The 26,351-nt window shown below is 47.0% G+C and overlaps 1 protein-coding gene and 1 long non-coding RNA gene across 4 annotated transcripts in view; one reads left to right on the top strand and one right to left on the bottom strand.

The window, feature by feature from the left end:
- The window catches only part of LOC144109436 (uncharacterized), a 128,611-nt gene that overhangs the window by 27,348 nt on the left and 74,912 nt on the right, over window positions 1–26,351 (bottom strand). The window contains exon 3 of one of the 3 annotated variants that reach the window (XR_013309598.1): window positions 11,310–13,041. The exons of the other annotated variants lie outside the window; for them this stretch is intronic. The gene's annotated coding sequence lies outside the window, so the exon portion shown is untranslated. Of the gene's footprint in view, window positions 1–11,309; window positions 13,042–26,351 lie in introns of those variants that run through there. 3 annotated transcript variants of the gene reach the window in all.
- On the top strand, window positions 3,711–8,012 carry LOC144110030 (uncharacterized). The gene is made up of 3 exons (XR_013309680.1): window positions 3,711–4,435; window positions 7,745–7,819; window positions 7,895–8,012. It is a non-coding gene; the product is annotated as an uncharacterized LOC144110030 (long non-coding RNA).

The following is a 26,351-nucleotide window of genomic DNA, read 5'->3' as shown; positions in this document are numbered from 1 at the left end:
CATTTTTATACTGAGGAAGGGAAAGATTGTTGCTAATGCAAACATGAATAGTTTGTCTGGTGCGTATGTGAGGTACGCCCCTCACTACAATGACTCACTCAGACGAACCTTCACTGTGGGAAACTAGTCACAGCCGCCTGCTAAACGTATGTTAAAGGTGAGCAAGCTATCAGCGTGCTAACTTCAGGCATAGCTGTGCATTCATTTCTTTCACCATTCCTCATTTCTTCCTGCAGTTAATGTTGCGAAGTTACGCAGAACATGGTTAGCAAAAATGTCCTTGCAAGCAGGAAATTATGATTAAGGAAAGGGCAGGGGTTTTTGGGGCCAAAACACTGTGAAAAAAAATGTTTTTTTGGAAATGCAATATTCAAAATCAACACACCTCTGCAAACCATTTATGAAGTTTTTATTTGTTGCATGAGATTTAGCTGTAATTCAAATTTACAATTCAAATTTATACTGCTATGTTCAATGCTTCTAATTTTGATAAAACGCAAACTTTTGACTCAATTTTTGTTGCAGTACGCTGCTATATGGTTAAACTATAGTGCCTAGAACATCGTACCAGTGTGTCGAGCAGAGCGCTCTCCCAATAAAAGACGGAAACAGCACACGCGATGCCTTCCAACTTTGGCCGCGAGGGGCGCTGCTCGTCGTAAAGGTGCCGTCGCTGCCGGACATGCCGCAGTCGCTGCAGTTGCATTGATCGTGCACGATGTGGATTATAGCATCTTGGTCGCATCTTTGCTTTTTTCTGTTGTTTTGTCTGTGCTGTTTCATGTGAAAGAAAAATACAGCGACTGGTGATGCTAAAGCCGAAGCATCAAGGCTGGGATGAAACATATTTCATGCCGCTCTGTCGGAGTGGCTACCGGTCGAATCGGTGTGCCCTCGGACCCAACACGGCTAGTGGAGTGGGAGCGGCTGATCAAAAGACAGGACCGCAAGTTGACTCCGGCGTGTGCTGTCTGCGAGAAACATTTTTAAGACTGCTATATCGAAAGAACGTTCAAAGTGACGGTGAACAGTGTCGTCAACGAGCACGCCAGACAGATCACATCTCATGCCCGATGCCATGCTATGCTGTCTAGAAGGGGAGGTGAGAGAAATGCGGAGGGTGGCGCATAGCGCCGGCTGAAACAGTAGTTCATGCTAGCGACAGGTGGCGCGCAAGTGGCAAGTTAGATGCCTTTTCTCAGCCAGCAGCACTACTAAGCGTAGAAGAATCTTGGTCGTGTGAGTTGCGTTAGCTTGTCAAGACGTGTTACAGGATATCTGCCGTCAGTTTTCTCGAGCGGACCAAGGTTTAATTGTCGTTATGACATAAGCGGCGATGGATAAGCCTCCGAAACGCCAAAAGCATTGCTTTGCACCCGGGTGTGCGAGTGGGTATGTTTCCTCAAGAAGGCAAAAAAGCATCAGTTTTGGCTGTACCAGATGATGAAGAAATGTTCAGGGCTTGGCAATGGACCATTCCACGAGCGGACAAACCTCTTGAGAAAACGTCAGTGTTGTGCGAGTTGCACTTCGAGCCAAAATTCATCGTGCAGGATTATACCCATGGCGTGAATGGTGAGGTTGTCAAGATTCCCCGCGGCCGACCGTGCCTCAGCGAAGATGAAATACCGACGCTTTTTCCCAACATACCTCATTACCTATCAAAGAAGCTGCCGCAAAAGCGTCAGCCAAGAACTTCCAGAGGAGAGAAAGGTAAATGACGGCGCGCAGTGTGACAGTGCTTTGGTGCAAAATGACGGCGTCAGCGACGCAACAGCGGGCGACACAGTAGCCTACAACACGTGCTCCCAGGATAAACTGGACTATCTACACAGCGAGAAGCTTCCCAGCAGGTATTGTGGTCTAGGAATCTTGTCACGGAAGCGCCCAGGGCTGTGGCATTTAGCATTTGCGCGCAGGCTGGTGACTGTGTGTGCTTCAAGAAGCTGGTGCTATGTTCGGCAGAGCTTCGTGCCGAGGCCCAACATATCATCACTGCTAGCCAACGCCCACTCTTTCATGAGAGCCCTACTGCCAGGCCGCAGACCACCCCACAAGAGGACCCGGACCCAGCTACCTTCGTCACCATACCAGTGGAGGCAGGTGACCAAAGCTCTGTCTTGTTTCTCGACTCAACTCTGGACACTAGAGCAGAAGGGCACCCAGCCAGCACGCCGGCAATGCACTCCACATCGTTGCTGAACGTGCTGGGCAGCACGTTCCATCTCCCTGCCATCGCGGCCCCAGCACCGTGAGTCAAGGGTACACCATGGAACGATGCCTGGACCAGGCCGACGGCATTCCAATCGGCCCGCACCCCTCCTGACGAGCGGAACAAAACCGGCTCCCGGGACGGGAAACACCAAGGAGAAAGAGATGGACAGCGCCCCCTCCTCTCGAGCCCCCAGAAACAAAGCGGAGCGGCCAGAAGTCGCCAAGGAGCCGCAGAGAACGCCAAAGAATGCAGCCAAGGCGGTACGGCAGAGTTCCAACCGGGTCACAGAGGAATTCCCCCTTTGACGTCTGCTGCAGCAGCCCCGGCCGGCGCATCGCCCCTTCGAGACTCCTCGAACAACACAGCAGCGCCGGCCGAATCGTGGAGCTGGCTTCCGGGCAGCGTCGTCTGCTGGCGGGGAGAACCACGCGGCACTGCTTCAAAGCGAGGCCCCTTCATCCAGCCCGTCGGAGACTGCGTCACCGCAACAGCGGCGCCAGCGGGATAGCTGCGGCGGCTCCCCGCACGCGTCGTCTGCTAGACAAGGGGCGCCCACTGCACCGCTCGCCGGTGCGGCCGCCCATTTCGCTGCCCAACCCTACCGGCCAGCTGATTCCCGTGGCACCGAGACAGTGCGCTGGGAGGCAAGGAAATCTTCCTTGCATCAACAAAGGAGGCCATAGCTGCAGAGCTCTCCAAGCTGCCAGGAGTTGAGGCCGTGCGCGTAAACCACCGCCCCAACGTCGTGGCGGTAGACACGAACAGCGCAACAGACCTACAGCCTCTCCTGGCCGTTGACACGGTGTGCGGCGTGCGTGTACGCGCCCGCGAGGCGCGCACGAACACTTGTGCCGGCACACTCTACGGCGTCGACCCGTGCATTCCCGAGGAAGAGCTGGCAGCCAACATCCAGAGCAAAGCTCCGGTCGTCGGGTGCTCAAGGAGAGGAAGAACCCTTGTGCTCCGCTTCGCGGGCCACACCCCCCCTGAGGTGGCTCTCTTCAAACTCCGGCGTCCTGTGCGTGCCTTTCTTCCACGCCCCGTGCAATGCCGGCAGTGCGGAGTGCTCGGACATGCGACGGCAGTGTGCACAGCTTCTGCGCGCTGCCTCTGCTGTGGCACAGGGCATCCAACCAAAGAGTGCAGGGCCGCTACACCCCGTTGCGTGAACTGCAATGGCGCCCACGCATCCAGTGAGCCCCGCTGCCCACGATGGCAGGAGGAACGCAAGGTCGCGTCTCTCCTTGCCACTGCGCAGGAACCCGTCACCCGTCGCGAAGCTCTACGCGCGGTGAGAGGCAAGCAGCCAGCAACTTCCGCTGCAATCTCCACCACCGCACTGCCATCCTCTGGACGCACAGCCGACGTGCCGAAGCCCACTCATCCACCGAAAGATGGGCCAAGCTACAGTGACGCCGTTCGGGGGAAAACCGGGACGACGACAAGGCCGAGCAGACAAGCGTCGGAGCAGAGCAAAGACGCTGTCATCGTCGAGTTTCTGCCAGCCGGCTCCCCAGCACGTCAGCTTTGCGATGCAGCCTTGGCTGCCCACCAAGCTCTGCACCAGAATGGCTAGCAACAGCAACATCCCCAGGCCGCGCATAAGGCAGTGGAACTGCTGTTCATTGCGCCGCCGCCACGCTGAACTGCTTCACTCCTCCCGCATAACGACTGCAACGTTTTGGCCCGCTTCATTGATGCGGCAGGTCACCGCAGACGCTTCTAGCTGCAGCCCCGCTTATCGCGTCTCGGAACGCCGTCGCACGACTAAGGTAGCTAGAGTGGGCCACCCTAGCACGGCCGAGCGCGCCTGCTACGAAAGGCCGGATATAGACCGTTTACAGAGAGCAGTTCGCCTAGTCGACACTCGCGGCGCCACCGCCGTCGCGACATCAGTGGCCTTCTGGATAGCAGGCGACTGCAGGTGGTGCCTACGGGCTGCTGACTTCGCTGCTGTATCCGCTATGCTCTGCGGCCAAAATGTGGAAAAGCAGAGGCAAAACGTGTTCCGTGTTCGATTGTAAGAACTGCGACGCAGATTTGAGGGTTTGGAATGTATCTGTTTGCGAAACGCACGGGCCTCAACTTCACGAAGATTGTCCGTGCACTAGGCCTTTTGCAATGCATAGATTTCCGCAAGGAGAGAAGAACAAGTTGGTACGACAGCACTGGATTGCGAATCTACAGAGGAAAGACTTCAACCCCGGCTCATCGGCTAGGGTGAGTACACATGATAAAAGTGAAAACACCGGTTGCTCGGGTTGTTTGCTGACTGTATACCTGTAACGCCGGCAGTCACCTGCGCGCTCGAGCCGCTGTTCAAATGAATTTCTGTGCATGGTCTGACGGGAGGTTTTGGTTTGCCAGTATCGTTTCAGTCACCTTGCATTCAGTGTTCATCTGAGAGTAGGGTAGTACGGCCTAGAGCCTGCTGTTTTAATTGTAAAAATGATCTAACCTAGGACCGAGCTAAACGGGCTGATGTATGTACATGATGTACAGTACTCACGGATTGAAATAGGACACTCGGAGCGCGTGGCCGTCGCTGCATGCAGCGCCGCCCGTGGATGCTCATGGAACCAAGGTGCTGCATTGTGGTAAAGCGCGAGGGGGAGAACATCTACAAAGCAGAATTGCTCCTTCCGGTCGCCAACGAGCCTGCCTGTAGTTTACCACACTGCCTGCGTGGCGCTGTAAGACTTGCGCGCCTTCGTCTGCCGACCGAAATGGTTCGGCGGTGCGCACTGTCCGTTTTGCGGCGTCATCTGCTGGCGCATCTGCGCGAGCAGACGATGCTCTCGTTACACGCATTTTGGCGATGCGGCACACATGCTGTGCAATTAAGACACAGGATTCAGCTACGAGATAGCGCCTTACGTGCCTTCGTAGACATTCACAAAAGAAAAACTTTATTTCGTCCGTTTTGTAACGAGAAAAAAAAGAAAAGAAGCAGCCACAGGCCTGCCCTCGTGCAACATTTAAAAGAAGTTTCAGTATTTTGTTGGTTCGCCCCTAGCAGCGAGTACGGCGGCCATTCTGCGTGGCAAGCTTTCGTAGAGGCTCTCGGCCAAAGAAGAACGCGCTAGCTTCTCCCATTCTTCTTGGAACAGCCGCCCACAGGTTGTCCGAAGAACACCTGTGGAGCGGCCGACGAGACAGGGCCTTCTTTATTTCAGCCCATACGTTCTCAATAATATTCATGTCCGCACCTTGCGGAGGCCAGTTCAACACCATCACACACCTGTCTTCCAGCAGGCGAGTCACGAGAGCTGTGATGTGAAATGGGCTCCGGTCGTGCTGGAAGTGAAACAAGCCGTCCTTAAATAAGCCATCCAAGGCGTACGGCATGAGAACGGTGTCGAGGAGGTCTAAGTATGCTGCGGCATTAAAGCGGCCGTCCAGGCGTACAAGCGGACCCAAGCCGTCTTTGGAAATACACCCCCACACGTTGACGCTACATCGACCGCTGCTTGCAACACGATGCAGATTGGGGGCGTCGAACCTGGGTGAAGGAAGCGGAAAGAACACGAGATTATTTTACTTCACTGCGATTGATAACCGCGACTATAGGTGGTCCTGCTCTTGAATGTTGGCAGAATGCATTGCCTTTAGTGACCATTTCTACGAACTGCTTGCGTCCAACGCACGAAAGAAGGCGCTGTTGAAAAGTTTTTCGCCATGCGCTCTCTCCTCGCTGTAGCGGAGTGCATGGAATATAAAACGTAGTTGATGAAAACGCATACCTAGCCCCCACATACCATCTATCCAATCTATCATGCGCTACGGAAATGTAAAGAAATACAAACGTTGGCGGATTTTTTTAGAGAAGCTGTGTAACCCCCGAATTTGTGAAGGAGTCCATCTACCTCGTGTTTCGTGTCCTCCACGCTCGCTGCCGCTGGTCCCATTTTGATGTAAACGTGCTCTCGTCCGTAAAAATGACATTCTGCCAGTCTTCCACTGTCCAGGACCGATGCTCCTGTGCGAACAGCAGCCTTTTGGTCCTGTTTTCTGAAGAGATGAAGGGCTTAATCGCCGCCACACAACTACGAAGGCCACCCATGTGAAGGCGCTCGCGTACTACTTGTGTGCTGGCTGTGAGCCCCAGGTCGTTTCGAATTTCTTTCGCCGTCACCGTCGGGTTTCGTCTCGCTGCTCCAACTATACGCTCGTCGTCAGAGTCGGTCGTCACCTTCGGTCGGTGTCCTCTGGGCAGATTTGTCAAGCGAGCATCCGTCCTGAAAGCCCGCACAATCCTGCTCACCGACGAGCGGGGGCGTCCAGTCAAATCGGCGATTTTTTGCTGCGGTAAACCTGCTGCAGACAGAGTCACAATCTGCATCCGTTCCGAGATGGGTACGCCTGGCATTGCTGCTCGTGTCTGAAACGGAGGGGCGTCTTGTGTTCGCTATATATAGCTACATGTGGCTCGGTTGCTGCTGACGTCAGTACGACCAACAATGCCGGGAGTTATCATTTCAAGGCTAAAATAAAGAAGGCAGTTTCTCGTTGGCTACTCCACAGGTGTTCGCATGAAATAAGCTAGTCGTTTGTGCAGATGTTTATCATGTCTACAAAGTCACGTAAGGCGCTATCTCGTAGCTGAATCCTGTCTCTTAATTGCACAGCATGCGTGCCGCATCGCCAAAAGGCATGTAACGAGAGCGTCGTCTGCTCGCGCAGATGCGCCAGCAGACGACGCCGCAAAACGGGCAGTGCGCACCGCCGAACCATTTCGGTCGGCAGACGAAGGCGCGCAAGCCTTGCAGCGCCACGCAGGCAGTGTGGTAAACTACAGGCCGGCTCCTTGCCGACCGGAAGGAGCAATTCTGCTTTGTAGATGTTCTCCCCCTCGCGCTATACCACAATGGAGCACCTTGGTTCCATGAGCATCCACGATCGGCGCTGCATGCAGCGGTGGCCACGCGCTCTGAGTGTCCTATTTCAATCCGTGAGTACTGTACGTACATACATGTCCGCGTTTAGTCGGTGCCTTTCGAGTCGGCTGTGCATTCGCGCTTGAAGCGTAGATCCTTTGCATTGTAAGTACCTTATCTCTACCACCTCGTTTCGAAATACTTACTGCATTTCATTTTCGCCACAACGGGGACGTACTACGTACGTGTGTTTGCGCACGTGAGATAGGCGATTTCATAATACGGCCAGAAGCTTTCCAGGCATTGTGCTGGACTTTTTTCGTTTATGAATATTGGCATCGCACATCCGAGGAGTGCTGTTGGGCTATCTTTGAGTGAGTGCAAACGCCGGTTGAAAAAATATTTCTTGGTTGTGTGCCCCGGTTTATGGAAAACAAAACTTCTCAAATATGCACTGTGAAAATATTATGGTGCAATATTTTTGAAGAGCACAAAGGAGAAGTGCAATGCCTGGACAGTTGCATGAAATGACCATATTACATGTTTAGTTAGAATGACCATATCACATATTTCCTTGTATTTGTGGTGTTTGACGTAGTCCGCTTGCACTGGTTGTCAGAACTTAAGTGGCCTTCATACACATTTCTTGCAGGTATGCTCAGTTCATTTCATTGATGGGCGTCCCTCTAAAGACAACCCGTACCCAACACTGCACCTTGGAACACCGGTATGGCTTTCGGAGGTTTGTTCTGAACTGCAGTTTATTTATTCTTTTGTATTTTCATACTCTGCAATATTTTAGACTGCTCACCACAAGGGAAGAAGGAAGCTGGTGCGGCACGATGTCAAACCTTTGGAGCCTGAGACCTGTTCAACAGCTGAACCTTTGTCACACCATTTATCAGACGAGCAAGATGAAGAGAGTGCTGCAGCTGATGATCACTTGCCTATCAACATTGCAACAGAGGATGTATCACATAGGTACGGTAAAGTGGTGTGAATTATCCTTCATGGGTTCTCATTTACATGCTTTTATGCAAGTCTGTCTTGGGTGCATAATATGCACGTTTGCTTTCACTAGTTATATGAAGAGTTTAAACCTGTGGTACGCTATGGATATTACCTTTAGCTGAGAGTGTGCTGCACTTAGCAGTACTTTCTTCGTTCCAAGTGAATTTTGCATCCTTCCCGTCGCAAATAAGATGTTTTTATGTCATACAGTGACTGAAGTAAACAATATTCAGCAATTTCGTCAGCGGGGTAGCATGCCATCTACCATTTTTGTGCAAATATAGCTTGCCACCATTAGTGACATAAATTTTTTTTGGATTTCAAGCGTAATGTGCACCTCCGAAATAGAAATTAGTCCCACAATCGTTCATAAGTCGCATAATTTTTATTGTTGCTATTTCCATAATGGCACCTCTATTAGTATTTTGCCCTTGAGAACTAACAAACTGTCTTTGTCTATGCTTGAAGATGCCTTTTTGGTGGGAGTGCTCCTTTTGAGTAGAAAAAAAGAAATGGCGTGTGAAAGGGTTAAGAACAGCAGAATCTGTTCACAAATAAAGTTGCTGATATCATGAAATAGTGATTGTAAGCTTGCTTACTAGTTTTGCCATCTTTAGCATTGTCATGTTCAGTTAACAGTAAAATTTCTTGCAACCACTCATATAGGCTAGCCCAGTGACAGCTTATTGCCTGGACCCGGATTGTGCATCTCTTGCTGCCATGTGCGCAGGAGTTATGCCTATCTCTGCAGGCATACACAGTATGCATTTCAATGAAGCAATTACTATCTTTTCATTCTTTTTCCCATGAGATGGTGGTTGCCACATGCTGCTATGTATGTTTGGAACTAGACTTTTTCACGTTGCTTGGTGTTTACTGCTGTGCAATTCTGAACAAAAAGCAATCAATGCACGAGAGCAACTTGATTTCAGTCAGTGCATGTACATACATTGCTCAGCCATTCCACTGCACAGGTTCGTCGTCTGCTGTAAGCTTGACAGTTTGCTGCATTAGCACTGTTTCACGGGCTACTGAGGAAAACTCTGAATATTGTCAGCCAATGATGGGAATCCCTGTATTTAGTTTTTTTCCCATTCATAAAAGCTCAGTGTTCACTTAGCATTTGTGATTAGAACACAGTACCTTATCTATAGAGGCCAGTTTCAATTTTCTTTCAGTGTCCCTTTAAAGCTTTCAATACCTCTGCAAGTTGTTACAGGAGTACGATGCAGACCGCAATTATACAGCCAGAACACTCTATTTATTTCCCTGTAGTATAACCGTTGCACGGCATGGTAATTTTATTCTGTGTGCTTGTTAGCTCATACTACTATGCTAAATATTGTGTCTCACTTTCCTCCACATCCTTCGTTGTACAGGAGAGAAGGAGCTGAGAGTCTCGTTGATGGCTGCTTGGCCTGTGGCTGCAGATGCAAGATTACCGAAACATCAGAAAAAGGAACTCAAGTGGAGCCAGCGGCTGCTCATGACCATTTGTATGCAACCACTGGCAGGCAGGCCCCGGTCACTGCAGACAGTGCTTGCCAGACTATATTCAGTGCATACTCAACGCTTGCACCAAGTCACTTCCGCTTCTTTACAGGTCTGTCAAAAGTAGTATTTGACGAACTGGTTCGGACTCTTTCCACTATTGTGAAGAGCCCTTTCACTATGCTACCAGAAAGCCCACATCAAGACGAGGAAGTGTCGAAAGGGCATTTGGAGTGTGGAAGCGCCGCTTCCCTTGCCTGGACATGGGGCTGCAGCATAAGCCAGAGAAGGCGGCGTGCATAATAACAGCCTGTGCAGCACTTCATAACTTTGGCTGCTTGATGAAGGAGCCGCAGCCCCCTGTCACCACAGCTGCACTGAACACTACCGCCACGGCAGCTGCAAGGAGACCACTGTACCTGCCACCTGTTGACGACCTCGTCGACAGCGCATCGGGCATGCAGGCACGGCGCCTGCTGATCCAAAAGAGCTTCACATAGGTAAAAAATACAGAATTCTCCACGTTGTTTCGTGCATCTGGAGTCAAACATCCTTGCAAAGTGCACCTACGTGTACTACCTACACCATAAATTTCATCCTGCAATGATTAAGAAAGCATTGAGATTTCCTCTCAGCTTGTGAGGATCTTGAGTTTCAAGCTTGTCCCACTTTACAAAGCTATTTTTCCTTGTTTGCGTCCCTGCATTTGTTGACAGAGGGTCCATTTTTCTGGTGCCATCATTCAAGAGTGTTGCATTGACCTTGCAGGAGGTGAGTACAAGCATACTGCTTGCACAGAAGGCCAAATTCTCCAAAAGAGCCGTCTGCACCATGGGAGCTCCATAATTAATGGCCACTGCAAGAGTGACAACCGGGCCATTTTTGCATCTTTGTGGACCAGTATTGCGGGCAGGGTAGAGTGCACATTGCGGAAATATGTGCTGCTGTCATTGTTTTGTTGTTGTAGTTACCATTCTAAAGGCCTATAGATAAGTTTTGCTGGCATGTTTTCTTCTTTCAAGTGATGCGTTAGACGTTATTATACATGGATCACCTCGTGATATTCGCCTACGATTGCCAAATGATTTATAATTGAATTTCTTCTTAAGGCTGATTTGGTTTTATCAACTGAACGATGACTGTGACGTGCAGTTGACCTTTAGGTCACGTGGCACAGAAAAAAAGTTCAAGGGGACACTTTGTTGACCTAAAGTGCGGTGCGGCGAAAGCCTTTAACGCAGTGTTGCTGCTTGTGTCACTGATGTATGGTTAGCATGTTAATTAAGTACAAAACTGTTTGTGAATCTTAAATGCTGGAGGCACTAGAGGGTGTTTGGGAAGCATCCATCTGATTCGACGCCTTTCCGCAAACACTCTCCAGTGTCCTAGACAAGGAAAAGTTATGCATTGGCAGGAAGTAGCGTAGTCGTTACCACGCTCGGCTGTGGGCCGGAAGGATGGTCGTTCGGATTCCATTGTGCACAAAGGTTTTTCTTCTTATTGAGTTGGAGTGTAACGGACAAAAGGATAGACGCGAGCAAGAGCCATTAAAGGCTTTCGCCTTAAAAATTGGTCATATAAGAATGTAACTGCTCATGCATCATTTATTATCATTCCAGGTATTGAAGCAGAGTGGTGTGAGTGTTGTAGTGATTTATATTGAACGTTTTTTTGTGCCTCACGTGACCTAAAAGTCAACTACACGTCATAGCCATCGTTCGGTTGATGAACCAAAACAGCATGAGAGAAGTTCATTTATATTTATTTAGCAGTCATAGGAAAATACCACATGATGAGCCATGAATTTTAATGTCTAATGCATCATTTGAAAGAAGAAAGCATGAAAGCAAGATAACGCCCATTTCCTGCAAACCGTTATGTTTACCTCCCGTACCTTGACACCTCAAGAAAGTAATTGGTTGGCGAACATGAGGCCTTAGCTTGCGTTTGGGCGTGTGAACGGTGGCACGTGTACTTGTGGGGCCGGCCTTTTGTTCTGCGAACTGATCAAAGTGCACTTGTCACCTTGCTGTCGACAAAAAGAACAGGACATCGCCCACTGCGAATTTCACGTCTGTCAGCTCGCCTGTTGTATTATAACATCACTGTAGGGTACTGTACAGGCAATGAAAGCTCTGTTGTGGATGCCTTGTCTCGCCTTCCCTTACTGACCACATCATGCAGTGGGTCAAATCAGTTTGACGCAGGTGGTGGTGATTTCGTCTGCCTGCTATCCTCATCTCTACTTTACAAGAGCTACAAGAGACAACCATCGACAAGATTGTTGCACAGGCCATGCAGTTTACATCTGCAACATGGCCTGACAAGAAATCCCTGCCACATAATCTCAAGCCATACTATCTCCCACCCGCGGGGTTGTCCATCCTGCAGGACGTATTGTACCGAGGTGACGTATTGTACCGAGTCGTCGTTCCCAAAAGTTTGCGACAACGCCTCATGAATATAGCGCCCGGGTTCCATCCTCATCACCAAAATATGTTGTTTTCAGAACTTTAGAACGGTCTGTCGAATGGCCCTTGAATATGTCTCTCCGCATCATGTCGCAGGGGCACTGGAGGCGGCAGGCTGCCGGGGCTGCCAGGCCGTGTTTGCAAGCTGTGGTAGCCAGGCGTTGTGCAAGGCGTCGCAGCTCCAATGTTCTCTTCCTCCTGCCAGGTATGTGATAAGCTGTGGTGACGTTACTAATAATAAAGGGGGAATGATAGTGGAGGCTAATGAAGGATAATGAATGTCAACCTCGGGGACATGTACTGCGAGCAATGCACACACAGAATGAACTTCGAGAGACTAGTGCCTAAATGTGGGGCACTGTGCCTCTTGCAGAACCAGCCCCGTGTGTCCGTTGGGGATGTACCCGGAACGAGCGGCCTGCAGCAGGCAGAGGCACGCTCTCCAGCTGGTAAGTGAATTTTTAGTCATTTGATATGTACACCTAACAACTTGTGTACATTGTTGACCTCATTGTGGTTTTTCTTTTAGTCAGGAAGGTAACAAATGCAACCTCGAGTGATGCACCTTGTATTATCTTGCCCTCTTGGTACTGCTGTTTTTATTCTTGTGTCTCAGTACCTAGTAACCGTGCAATTTGCGCCAATACATGGTCTGCTGAAACTGTCTGCTAAGCAGTGGTGTCTTGTGGAATGAATTCACATAGAAGGCACCCCCCCTCCCCCCCGGATGAAGAGGAGACGCAGGAGGAGCTGGAGGCATTGTCAGTATCGTCTTTGTTTTGGTCTTCTGTCGCCGCACCTTTCTCGAAGCCGCAGAGCTTGTGGACCGCCATTCAGCGCTCTGCCTCTTTGTTTGAGGATCGCATTGAAAACACCATGTTTCGTCTTCAGCAATGATGCTGTCGACGAATGCAGCATCCTTCTCTGCCTCGGAGAGCAAATCAGCGCTCACTGATGCCCACGTGTCCTTCTGGTCCTGCGTAAGGGAGTGCGGCACAAGTCTGGCATTAAGCTTTCGTTTCCCCAAGTTCTCACGCAAAATTTGGTGGCATTTTGTCTTACTAATGTCGGGAGCATCTGATAGCATGCGGACTGTAATGGTGCGGTCTTCCTGTATGATTTCCCTGATCCGAGCCACGCTGTTTTCATTCCGTGAGGTTGACGGGCGCCCCAGCCTTGTGTAGTCTTCCACCGACGTTCTCCCCGAAACAAACCTCTTGTGCCACTCGAAAACTCGCGTCCGTGATAATGTCTCGTTGCCGTAAGCGTCACGAAGGAGCTCATACATGTGTGGCTGTCTTGCCAAGCTTTACACAGAATTGTATGTTTACACGCTGTTCGAGGTGGACGTCCATCTCTCCACATTCACTCACAGTAGAATGTGCAGACGACTAGTGACAATATAGGCCAAATTTGAGTACATTAAATTTTAGACACAGGAAGGACATCGATGTTGAAGGACAAAGAGATGGTTGATGGCACTTTGTCCACTGTTTGGAGCGCTTGCTGTAAACCTCTGAACAAACCAAAATGTCAGTATTCGCCAGAACCCCTGTCAACAATCTCGGCTCCGGGCAGTCTAGGAGTTTTCAAAAAGGCACGGGCATCACTTGGAAATTCATTGAAACACTGATGCTTTTTAAGTATTTTTAGCAATGAGGTTACAGCAGTCTGTGTTATGTGGTGAGAGAGCCCAGCTCTGACGACTTTTCATAATACTGCTTCCACAATAGTCTATTTCGGGTTCTTCTGCATGGCTGGTCTGACTGGCTTCTTTGGTGCCTGCAGAATTATTAGCAGTGATTAAGTCCCAGTCAACAGGCTTAACAGCTGCATGTGGCACATGATGTTCTGCCTCGCTAGGAACAGCTAGGAAGTCCACAGCTATGGCCGGAACCTCACCAAAGGCATTTGATGCGTTAGCCAATTCAGAGCCTGAATGCTCGCTCAATTGGTCAATCCGGCTTTCGTATGAATCGTGTTCAATCTGTGGGAACTGGAGGTACTGCAGTGCAACAGAAACACGTTTTGTTTGTTCTTAGCCTTAGGCATGACTGCTACAAAGATTTATAAAGACGTGCAACGCATCTTTACCAGCAGCAGTTGTGTTGCCTAAGATTGCAGCGGTGAAACTAAGGATGGTGCACTTGTGAATATCATCAAAAAACTACAGAACTGTCCAGTCACATATCTGCTCAGTCACGCTCGGCCTGGTCACAGCGTTATTGGTCGGGTGCGTGCGCGCCACACACACACATACACAAACGAAGCTAGGCACACAACACACCTGCACAACCAACACAAATGAAAATAACACAATGACAAGACTTGATCGTTGCAACAGGTCACAAAGGAAGAATATGACTCCTTCAAGCACGTTGACTCAGCCAACACCAAGTGGTCCGAGCACCAGCACCAGACCAGGGGAAAGCTTGTACCAACTGTATCACCGGTGGGTACCTGGCAGCACTGGAGATCGAACCCCACACCTCCAGCATGCGAGGCGGATACTCAACCACTTGGCCACCACTGCGGTATACTGGAGTTTGAGCTAGCGATTCATAATTCACTCAGAACAAGCTGCGGGAACTGTCCCAACATTCTCGTTTGTTGTTTTCGACCCTCGTTTTTAGTTTGTTATACTGCAGGTTTGTTTCAGGTTCTCAATGACTTATTCTGGTGTCTTCAACATGCGGTGAGAGAGTACTATGCAGTCATATTCCTCCCATATGTGACATAGAACATAATGGGACTAAAAAATAGAAAAATGTGTCCCAGCTAGCTCTCATTTGTGACATAAAAAAATCCATTGATTGTTTCGTTTTTTTTACATGTTTGTCACCGTCGAGTTTCTGAACTCTGAAGAAGTCAAAGTTGTGCTGTCGTCATGGGTCGATGGCGTCTGTTCCTGGCCCGGCGGAAAGACTGAGCGAATTAATAAGCTCGTAAAAACCGTGGCCAAACTGGATGCAGGCTGGGTGACACATGTGGCCACAGTGGCCTTTTCTGTGTGTTTTGAGAGAATATTATCAGTACATACACGCTTGCTTTTTGCCTCTGTTTAATAAGTTGAGATCATGACATGGGTAAAAGCTTGTGCAATTGATTTTAGAGCTGTCATTGCGTTTTAACGTCTCAATAAGTGACATTTGAGCCCGGGTGCAGTTGTGCACATTTTGACCGCTGCTATCGATTTCGCTTCCATCGAAATGCTGTCACCACGACCGAGAATTTAACCCATAACTCCATGTGCAGCTGCCAAATGCCGTTAACTTGTTAAAATTTTTCATTACAGGATTTAACAAAATGGTAAAAATGATGACACACCGGGCTTTAACTCTGCAAAGAATGGCGTGTGTATGCCATCAGCAATGCTCACTCTATTACATTACTTATTAGAGCCCAGCACATTGTTATGTTTAGGGAAGGGAAAGCTTGTGGAGGGGTCGAGACGTAGCTATTTGCAGGTATGAATGAAGCTTTGCTTTGTTGCAATATCTGCTGACTAATTCCCTTTAATTAAAAGTTAGCCTCACTGAATATCAGTTTGGTGTTTACATGTCAGAATGCTATATTACTAGTCGAGGTCTGTACTTTATTGCACAACTTATGAAGCTGCAAGGCGACACCTCGATCGAGCACAGTTTACATCAGATCTGGCATCCAGTGATGAAGACAAGAGGTGGCGCATAATTAAGCAGAAGCAGTTTTTGGTGGAATCAGACTCGGGCGAGCTGAATCCATCAAAACAAAAGGAATTCTTACAGAAGGCCGCACCTGCTTTGATAACTATCCTGCAGTGCCAACAGAATTTCCAGCACCACGCACATCAGGTCAGTATGATCTAGTTTGCTGAGCTGAGGCATGTCAAATTTCATTGGCACAAAATAGGCCTGCCAGAATAATGGTCACTAATACCCCTGTCACACGGGCATTTCGAGGGCCCTCAAACCGATCGTCGATCGACTCAAAGGCAATCGAGCGCTGCTACACGGGCAGTTTCAATGGCGATCGAGTCAATAGCCTATTGAGTCAACGGAGCAACGTGGAACTCCATCGAGATTTCGAGGGCCTTCAAGTGCTGCCCAAGGTTGCTAGCGTTGCTTCGAGCGGCGCCAAGCGCACTTTCGTACACGACGCATTCATGGTACAAAAGCATGAACAAACATTATTCGCCTAGACTTTAATGCAAGAAGTCTGTACAATAATTCTAAAATTGTATCAGACCGGTTTTAAGCGCATTAATTTGGCGTTGCGGTCTTTGCGTACTTTGCGTTTACAACACGGCGGCGCCCTGCCCGCCCGCTTCGCAGCGATAACAACATCGTTGCTAATTCCTCAAAGCAATATCGTGTTCTAAGCTGTTGTATTCGCCTTCGATTTGCCCATTCTTACCCTCGCATAAAGTTTCAAGAGACAAATCACTTTTGTTTTTCAGATATCAAGGAGACTTCCCATGTGCTAAACCTAACGAAGCAGCGCTCCGACGCAGTTGGACTGGCTTGGTTTTGACTCGTCTTGTATTAGAGTGGCTACAGCAGTGTCTGCATCTGTCCTTCGCGTACGTGCAATTAAAAGGGTTTTAAACGACATACGCGTATGCGTGTATTTAAGCATTTCGTATACATTTATCAAATATTTTTGTTATTTTGTAAAATCTAAAGTAGCGATTGTGGCGCAACACAAGCGTAGCGTGAGACACGAGAACCATTTCAATGGCCATTGAGATTTGCCGTGTAGCGGTGACACAACTCCTTCGGGTTCGATGGTGATTGAGAATCTCGAAGACCCTCGACTTGATCGGCATTGAAACTGGCCGTGTGACAGGGGTATAATACTTGTTATTAATATTGGTCACTTCTTAACTTCGTTTCACGTGGCACATCACAGCCCTTTGTAAAAGACCTTGCACATGGTATTTACTGTTTGTGGTATTGAAAGTATGAGAACTTGGCTGACACCTGAAATTTGGCTTTCAGATGCCAGTCTGCGCAATGCAGCCATAAGGGACGCAGGTGTGACAGGTTAGTTTCAACTAGCTTTATTGTTTTTATGAAAAAAAGATGTGTTATCACTTCATCCCATTCCTTTGTGGCGTAAATTTTTGAGTTAGCATTACTTTATGTGTTATGGTTATGTAATCATATTTTACTGATTCCATAGAAGCCTTACATCACACATTCTCTTACATTCACTCCTAGCATTCCAGAGCAAGTCTTAAGAAGTTTGCAAGTGATGCGACTCATGATTGAACAAATACAAGACCGGCTTAACAAGTTGTCAGCAGTGCACATTCCCGACAGCAATGAGCAAACACCTGCCCTGGTGCCAGGAGCATTCCAGGATTTGAAAGGGTTTCAGAAATTTGATGCTGACACCAAGAAAGTCAAAGAGCAACTGGTAAGACCCCGGGCCATTGTGTACTTTGAAATGAAATATTTATTAATTGAAAATGACTGATCAGATGTCATTAATACTTGCAAGCTGGCTATGCTTCCCTATATTGTGAGATCAAAATATGCTCAGTGCTTTGATGCATGAAAACAGGAAATACTTCCGCACTGACAGGAAGTTGCAGAATAGTGCCGTACACATCTATAAACACAAATAATACCAAATTTGTTGAAGGGAACTCAAAGTTGGGTCTGAAGTATCAAGGCATACAGGGTAGGATGCTTGTATTTTTTGAAGTTGCATGATAAATTGTCGGAAGTGCAATATTTTCAGGCTGCTTTCTTATGGCAGCTGAATTTGCGTGATAAAGTATTTTCGATAAGGTGTGTAAGGTTTTTTATTACATTTGTGCGATACGTATTTTTATTTTCCCTCTGGGGCCACAAAAAATATGAGCAGGAGTTGTAATGTGCATAGAATCGTTTTTTACGCATTAGATGTTGGCTACTTCTGTTATACTTCTTACTTCTGTTTTGAAGTTGCAGAATACAACCACAATTGTTGACTTAGTCAGATTTCACCAGCTACAGTTTCTTGGTGAACTTGCCATTTGTTCAGGAGTTGAATTCTTGGCATGAAACACAAATACCCCTTCATTCCTTTTTTCCAGCTTTGGGAGTTTCAGTTCCTGGTGAGAAATACTGCAGCAAGTGCCACCAAAAGGATTTTAGCTTATCTGATTAATAATGTGGGCACCCAACATTACAGTTGGATTGGGAATAAAGGGAAACGGAAATTCCGTCACCTTAATGTGACACCAGTGACAATGGGTATGTACTTCAGCAAAGTTTTCACACATTCACATTAGTACTGGCCTACTCTACTACAGTAGAACCTCACTATAACAGCACAGGTTATGCCAAAATAATGGATATAACAAGGATGGGGCTCCATCGACTTCATTCAAATGAAGTTGAAGTGTACTGGTAATGAATTTGCTTAGACCAAATGAACTCTACTGCTGATAAAGGACCTGGGTCTAAATTTTATTTTATGTGCAGTGTATTTAGTAATTTAGATTCTTAATGGCAGCAAAATAACTTTCGTATCTGTTGCAATATTTTGTATTTATCCAGTAAACTGGCAGCTGTGCACTACAGTTCTGACTGTGTTTCCTAATATTTGTCATGTGGTGTTCACGAGACAAGACAGATGGCAATATTTTGACCATTTATTTCAGACGCTGTGAAGTTCAATAAGCTGTTTAATATAACAGTAAGCAGAATTGAAGGGGTTATTAAAAGTGGCTTCAACACGCTTCATCCTGATTGTAGCTTAGGGGGAGAGACGCGTCAAGAAGGAGGAGGTAAGCTGCATATTTCAAGAATGAGTTATGTGCACAGTAAAGATCAACAAGATACATGTTTGCATCTGGAATAGTGTTGGCAAGACTTGTATCCCTGTAATTGTGTTGTGTTGGGTTTCATGGCACATAGATGGCTAAAACCATCATGCGCCAAACTCAAGATATAGAAAATTGTCTTGTGCCGGATTTTATATGAAAAAAAAAACGAAACAGTGGGGTAAAGGACCTAAAATGTTATTTGATACCACCTAGTGAAGGTAAAGGGCAGAAAATTTTTTTGAAATGGAAATGTCGAGGCCCCAACCAATGGAATAGACACCTGAGCCCTTCTCAGGAATGAGAAAGTGGCTAAGGCATATCAAAGAAAAGTGAGGCATTCACAGTTTATTAACCGCCGTATTCACAAACGGGCCTTACCTTTACCTTACCTTCACTCGAGAGGCGACTTTCGTAAAGGTCACCGAAAGTGGAAGGTACGGGAAAGGTGAAGCCGCGTTTCAGAAACCTACCCTTCGGCATCCTTACAGAAAGCGCCCTTACCCGTGGAAGTAAGAGGCATGGTAGCGAGGCTAAAAAATTATTAAAGCTTCCGTCATTGTTGCATGCACTCATAACTTTTTTCTATCCTATAAAAAGTAGTTAAACAAGTATGGGAGATGTAATACACATTTATTAGGCGAAATCAGGTAACATAGCTCTAATTTTGACGCACATTTTTTTTTTGGTCTAGCCACAATGATAGCCAGCGGTCGCTATAAGAAGCTTTGTTGAGTTGACGTCCATTTTTGTTTATTTTCCTGTGCCTCGTGTGTTGTGCGTGTGCCTCGTGCATTGTGCTTGTGCTTTTTGGTTATTTGTGTTTTCTTTAATAAGTAAATCTAGAATTTAAGTTTTCTGTATATATTATATTGAATTTTACTGCCTATTTTGTATTGAATTTTACTGCCTATTTGTTTGAAACACGTGTAAATGGAGCAAAAAAAAAAAGAACGTTTACGGAGAGCGAGCGCCGTGTCCTGAGGGAGTTGGTAAACACGCACAAGTCTGTGATCGAATGCAAAAAGAGCGACGGGGCCTCCCTGGAGAGAAAGAAGACCTGGAAGCTGCTCACTGAGCAGTACAACTGCCGCACCGACGTTCGGCCCCGCACTGAGGCCCAGCTGCGCAAGTGCTGGGACAACTTAAAAGAAAAGTGGCGAAGAGCGAAGGCAGCAGACATGAAAGCGATTTTCGGCACAGGTGAGCTGTTTTCATTATTTTGCTTGGTAAAAAAAAAGCAATTGCTTGCTTTCTGCCTCCATCATCGCATTTAATTTTGTCATCCTTTGTGCTTTCTGTGAAGCAGCTTTCCGCAACACGGATGGCGACGCGAAAACGATGCCAAGGAACAACACACGCACTCATGTTAATTTTCTGGCTCCGTTCTTGCTTCGTTTCGCTGAAGTCATAGTTTTCATGTGACATTTGCCTCGTTTGTAGGCGCTCGAAAATTAAGGAATTTTCAGTAACATTATTGCCTAATTTCTGTGCCCTTTCTCAGGGCGCGGCCCGCCACCACCCAGCCAGCTGGACGACGAATTACACCACGTTGGAGACGTGGCGTCCCATATGGGAACGAGGGTAGATAACCCTTTTGACAGTGACGGCAGCCGCTACAGCAAGAGTGGGCCATTGCAGCGCAACCCGGCCGCTGCCACACTGCTGGAGGCGACGCAGTCCGAGCCACAGGCGGAGGCTGATGGCATGATTCTTGCTTGTGTACTTTTAAGTATATATCCGATTATACATACCGGCATGAAAGCTAGGTAATAGCTTAGGGCATGTGTGTGTTGGAAATATCGCTCATAATAAATCTTAGAAGTTTTTTAATCATTTCTCACACAATATTGATTGTTTTTTAATCATTTCTCACGCAATATTGATTGTGAATAAAACGTGTCAATTCACCGGGTAATTGTGCTGTGTCAGCCACGCAACTGCAACACAAATTAAGCTGCAAGCATGGGATGCGCAGGGGTCAAGTTATTTAATCAGGAAATAGGAATGAAAATTGCGGCCACACTTGCTTAGCCAGCACCAACTTTTTAGACATCATCCAACAAATGAGAGCATATGACTGCATAGTTAAACTTCCTGCACAGTTATCAGGAGCAAGATAAGCCCTGCATATTGCAAGGGATTTTAACCTCAGCATGGCCATGTCTTTATTCCTTAGCCTTTGTTGGATTTTATTCCTTAGCCTTTGTTGGCATGCCTTGTTCAGGCGGCCTTCTACTTGCCGTTATCTAGAGCATGGAAGTTTAGGGATGAACGCCTGAAGATGAGATCTTCCAGCCTCACTGGTACTGAAAAAGAAAAGGCAGAACAGGGACAAGCAGTTTCCAATTTGTTGCAGATATTTTGGGATTATGTTGCTCTGTGCAATTTACCTGCCATAATAATCTGTGCTTAACTCTGTAGTTTGCAGAGTGAGGGAATTGAGTTACTGTAATATCACAAAGTGCTATGCAATATGAATGCTAGCAGTGTACTTTGCAAATATCAACATTCCCAGCCTGTACAGGTGCATCTGTGTGCTCTATCAGTCTGGTTATGCCGACGCTTGTGTTGTCATATGCAGCTGTCTAGTTTTGCCTTAATTTTTTTTTCTGAAAACTACTCAAGATGACAAAAGGAAACATACCACCAGATGTTTCTTGTTTCCATCTTGTCTTTTGTTTCCTACCTTTTGTAAGCCTGTGTAATTTTTTCTGGCATGGAATTATTTTAAAACTGCCAAATAGTTGTTTGTGGCTGCTAACATACAGCTGCTACTGGTTTACAGGGAACATGACTGTTGTTCTCTGTGCCTACGGCTACACATTCTGAATGCAACATTCTCATGCACTCAAGATAAGCTGGCATATTTGTGGCATTATGATACTGTGCACACTACTACATCTCTGCTTCGATGGTAGTGAGATATTGTATTGTTATGAGCACAAGACAGAGTGTAATGAAGCATGTTTAATTTACGAACAATTCTTCAGAGTTCGACTTCTCATGGGGTCGAGCAACGGACAGCAGTCAAGCTGAAAGTGGCGAGGCTGCTGAGGTTGCCGAGGTTGCCCCAGACGACCAGGAGGCCTATAGCAACCAGGACCTGCAGGAGCAACAGTGCAGCGACGAAGAGCACAATACGCCGATGCTGGCCACCACTTGTGAAGTCATTCTTCCTGCTACACAGCCGGCTGGCTATCAGCGACGCAAGGCTGCGCCTGCCCCAAAAGAGTCTGTGCTTGCCACAGAGCTTGAATATTTCTCTTTCAAAGCCAAGTATTCTTGTAGTAGGTGTTCATGTGGTGTTTGTTTTGTACGAAACTATGTCAGCGTGAAGTCGGATGCAGCGGGAAGGCAGTACCATGGCGGCTATGGATCGTGTCTCGGGGCAATTTTAGGTAGAGCATCCAGTATTGCGAGTTCATGACATGCATCTTCAAAGCGTAATAACAATGATTGATTGTGGTTTATTATTGAACAGTCTTCTAGATGTGCACTTGGTAACTATGGGGTAACAAAGCTGTTTTGGTAAGGATCTTATTCTCAGTACATATTATGCACAGATAAGCATTGCTCTTCTGTTTGCAAGAGATGGTTCATTTGTTTCTACATATAGACAGTTTATGGGAGATGTTCTGTATGCACCAGTTAATAGACGGAGGCCCAGGTTTTGTACAGGATCCAGTTTTTGAGGTATGATGGTCTTGCAGACCCATACACAACGCATCCATAGTCCGAAGTGAACCGTAGTATGGAGCAGTAAATCTGTAAAAGGCATAACCTATCGAACCCCTGTGTTTCCGTGAGAGTATCTTCAGTATATTTAGAGGTCGAGAAGCTTTCTTTTTGAGGGTGTTTATGTGGGGTAGGAAAGTGAGCGTTCTGTCCAAAGTTATGCCTAGGAATTTATGCTCGTGTTTCACTTGTAGAACAATTTCATTCAAGTGCAGGGTGAGATCAATCTGCATGCCTCTTTTCAGTGAGAAAAAGACGGCAACTGTTTTTGTGGAGAGAACTTAGATCCATTTTGGTCTGCCCAAGTTGCTAGTTTGTTCATGGTAAGCTGTATCTGTCTTTCGCATGCTGATAAGCTGGAAGATGTGCATTAAATTTGAAGGTCGTCAACATATACAGAAAACATGATGGACTTTGGAATTATTTGCAATATTGAGTTCATTTTTACAATAAAGAGTGTGGTACTTAGAATACACCCCTGCGGTACGCCATTTTCTTGGATGAATTCATTCGAAAGCGCGCAGCCTAGACGTACACGAAATGAACGGTCCAAAAGGAAGTCTTAAACAGTTCAGCATCCTGCCACGGATACCTAGATCCGCAAGGTCACAAAGAATCCCTAACCTCCAGGTGATATCATAAGCTTTTTCCAAGTCAAAAAATTCTGCCAGACAGTGATGTTTGTGCATGAATGCTTCGCAGACTTGTTTTCAAGACAGACGACATGGTCATTTGTACAGCATGATTTTTTTAAATCCACATTGGTGGATATCAAGAAGTTCGTGATTCAAGGATGAACATTAACCTAATATTTAGCACACTTTCAAAACTTTTACCAAGACAACTCATAAGTGCTATTGGCCTGTAACTACCAGCCGAAGTTGGCGGTTTTCCAGATTTCAAGACTGGCACAACCACGGCCTTTTTCCACGCCTCTCGCATTTTTCCAGACTGCCATATTTTACTCAATTTCAGAAGAGCTTCTACAGCATCTTCGGAGAGGTGAGCAAGCATTTCATAATAGATCTCATCTGGGCCTGGTGCTGTCTGTTTGCCGGCCGACAGTACTGTAAAGATTTCTTGTAGTGTAATTATTTATTGTAAGGTTCATTTGCACGGCCATTTGTCGGCAGTTGTTTTTCAGTTCTATTCTTGCACTTTAAAAATGATTGTGTGTAGTGTGACGAGCTAGAAACTGTGGCGAAGTGTGTTCCCCTCGTCTGTCGGCCTGTTCGCTAATGCTTGTCTATCCGGATGTGTTAGGAAAGGAATTGTGAAAGGAAAAAAACCTGCCATTAAGTTTGCGGACTTGTTCCCACATTTATTTTGATGCAACAACTATTTATGGATGACACGTAGTTTTTCCATAAAGTTTTTTCAGTATTGCGACAGATATGTCGTGCTTTTGCGCGCGCCCTTTTAAAGCTTATAAGGTTCTCAGCCGTTGGATACCTGCAAAAAATTCCCCAGGCTTTATTCTGTTTCCTTTTTGCTTCTCTGCAATCTTGGTTATAGCAAACCTAATGGTTTTGGAGTACTACTCCTGACGACTGCGGACGTGCAGCCACAATGATACATGTTGTAAAAATTTCATTTAGTTCGTCAATGCTAAGATCATCTGAATATATTTTCTCCAGAGAGGCCTCTTCTCGAAATAGTGGCTAGTCCACTAAGTGCAGCTTCCAACGGCGTGGTTTAGTTGGAATGACTGATGATGGCGATGAAAAGTTAATTACCACTGGAAGCTGATCACTTCCCTATGGGTTGTTAAGAACAGCCCACTCAAAATCGTTAAAAACGGATGGAAAGCGAAAAGACAAGTCTATACAACTCTTCTGAGGATTAAGAGCAATATGTAGCTTGGCCTGTAGTGAGCAGGCAGGCATTGTTGCACAGAATAAAATCTTCTAAAACCCGACCTCTAGTGTCTGGCTGTTCACTCCTTTAAAACGAGGAGTGCACATTAAAATCCCCGACTACCAGATATGGCATCGGTAGCTGCCTGAAAAGTTCCTCTACATCTTGTAGTGTTAGTGAGATGCGGTGGAAGATATATACAGCATACGGTAATTGTTTTAAAGCTTAGGATGGTGACTGCAATGGCTTCATAATTCGTCTGGAGCTTTATTTCATGGGTTGCAACGCCACTCTGAACTACAACAGCAACGCATCCAGAGAGACTATTTGTCTGCTCACGATCACGGCGAAAAACTTTTTAATTTTTAAAAATACCTTTATGACAAGGTCCCAAGTTGGTCTCCTGCAGACACAGTGCTAGAGGAGATAGAGAATTTAAGATATCTGTTGCATCAATATATTTATTTAGAATTCCATGGCAGTTCCAGTGGATAAGGAATGCCATAATGATTTTGGGAGAGAATGTAGAGACCTTAGATCCCTCCTTGTTGAGCGCCTGTTATTAAGGGTTTTCTATTTTGCGATCAAGAGAGCTCCACCTCTGCAGCGGGCTTCGGTTGGGCTGGCAGTCTTCTGCGCTGCTCGCCGTTTTGTGTTACCAGCCGGGAATCCCATCCCCCGTTTAATTCCATCCCCTGCGTCGGAGCCAGCCGAAGCCATGTCCGACGAGCCACCTGTTCCCGAAGGGTGCATTCGAAGAGTTCACCAACGTAAGAGCGGCCAAACAGCTGGAAAGTATGACACATACATCTCCAACCCGCACGGACAAAAGTTTCGATCCCGCAAACAGCTGTCAGAATACCCGACGCGTACGAAAAATTCGCCGACAATCTCCCACTTCGAGTTACGTGCTGCCAGCGAGTTGTGAGGTCGCCAGGCAGGACCAGTGACGCGAACGCCGGCTCGGGATCGTGCATCGAGTGCGTCCAGCTCCAACGACGCGGATGCTCCGATCGAACCAAAGGCCACCAGAGGGCCAACGAACGGGCCTTCCAGCGCCAGTGAGTCAGCACCGTCTGCTGTGCCTTCTGTGCCCGCTAAGACGGTACATATATAGTATATATATAGCGCAACGCCAATAAAGAGGCAAACAGGCCGCCATGCTCGCCCGACGACAGCGCGCTCGCGGACACGATGGGGGGTCAAATTTTGCACGATGCTGCAGCGATTTGATCATAGGACCGGTCGCCATCTTGAAACCTCGGATAGAAATATGCAACATGCTTCGTGGAGAAACGCTTCACGATGAAGACTCAGCCAGCGCCTCCTCTGTTAGTGGGTTCGCGCAGTGAGGAATGAGAAGACGCAGCGATTCGTGAAGAGGTGGCTCAGTAGTGCGGAAGCCGGCTGTTCGTCGTCAGCTGAAGTCCTCGTCACTAAAAGCTCCAAGAGTATTGTTATTTGCTGCTTTGCAATATTTTCTCATGCTTTTATTTCACACCTCTCTGACCCGGCCGACTCGGCAGGCGCCATGTTTACAAATGGTGGCGCACCACTTTCCAGGACTCCGCTCTGCTGTGTTCATGCGGACTTTGTCTCCTAATTCAAACAGTGAATAAATCCCTCACAATACTTGCGAAACACCATCCCAAACTATCTTTTCAATCATTGCAATAATTGCTTGAAATATAATCACAACACTGCACAAATATCTGAGGGACTATTTCTTTTCTTCCTTGGCCTTAATTGGACGAGAGAGCTCTACCTATCACAGCGCTGCAAACAGCTTGTGAGATGAAGTTAAAAAATGCGAATTTGACAAATGGCACAATTCCCCGCAAAATGCTTGCATTTAGCATACCTAAGTGTGCATATGCTTATGGTGCGTAGACAAC

Source organism: Amblyomma americanum, chromosome 11 (genome assembly GCF_052857255.1).
Source record: "Amblyomma americanum isolate KBUSLIRL-KWMA chromosome 11, ASM5285725v1, whole genome shotgun sequence".
NCBI classification, from domain to species: Eukaryota; Metazoa; Arthropoda; class Arachnida; order Ixodida; family Ixodidae; genus Amblyomma; species Amblyomma americanum.
This window is presented reverse-complemented; position numbering and strand designations above follow the sequence as displayed.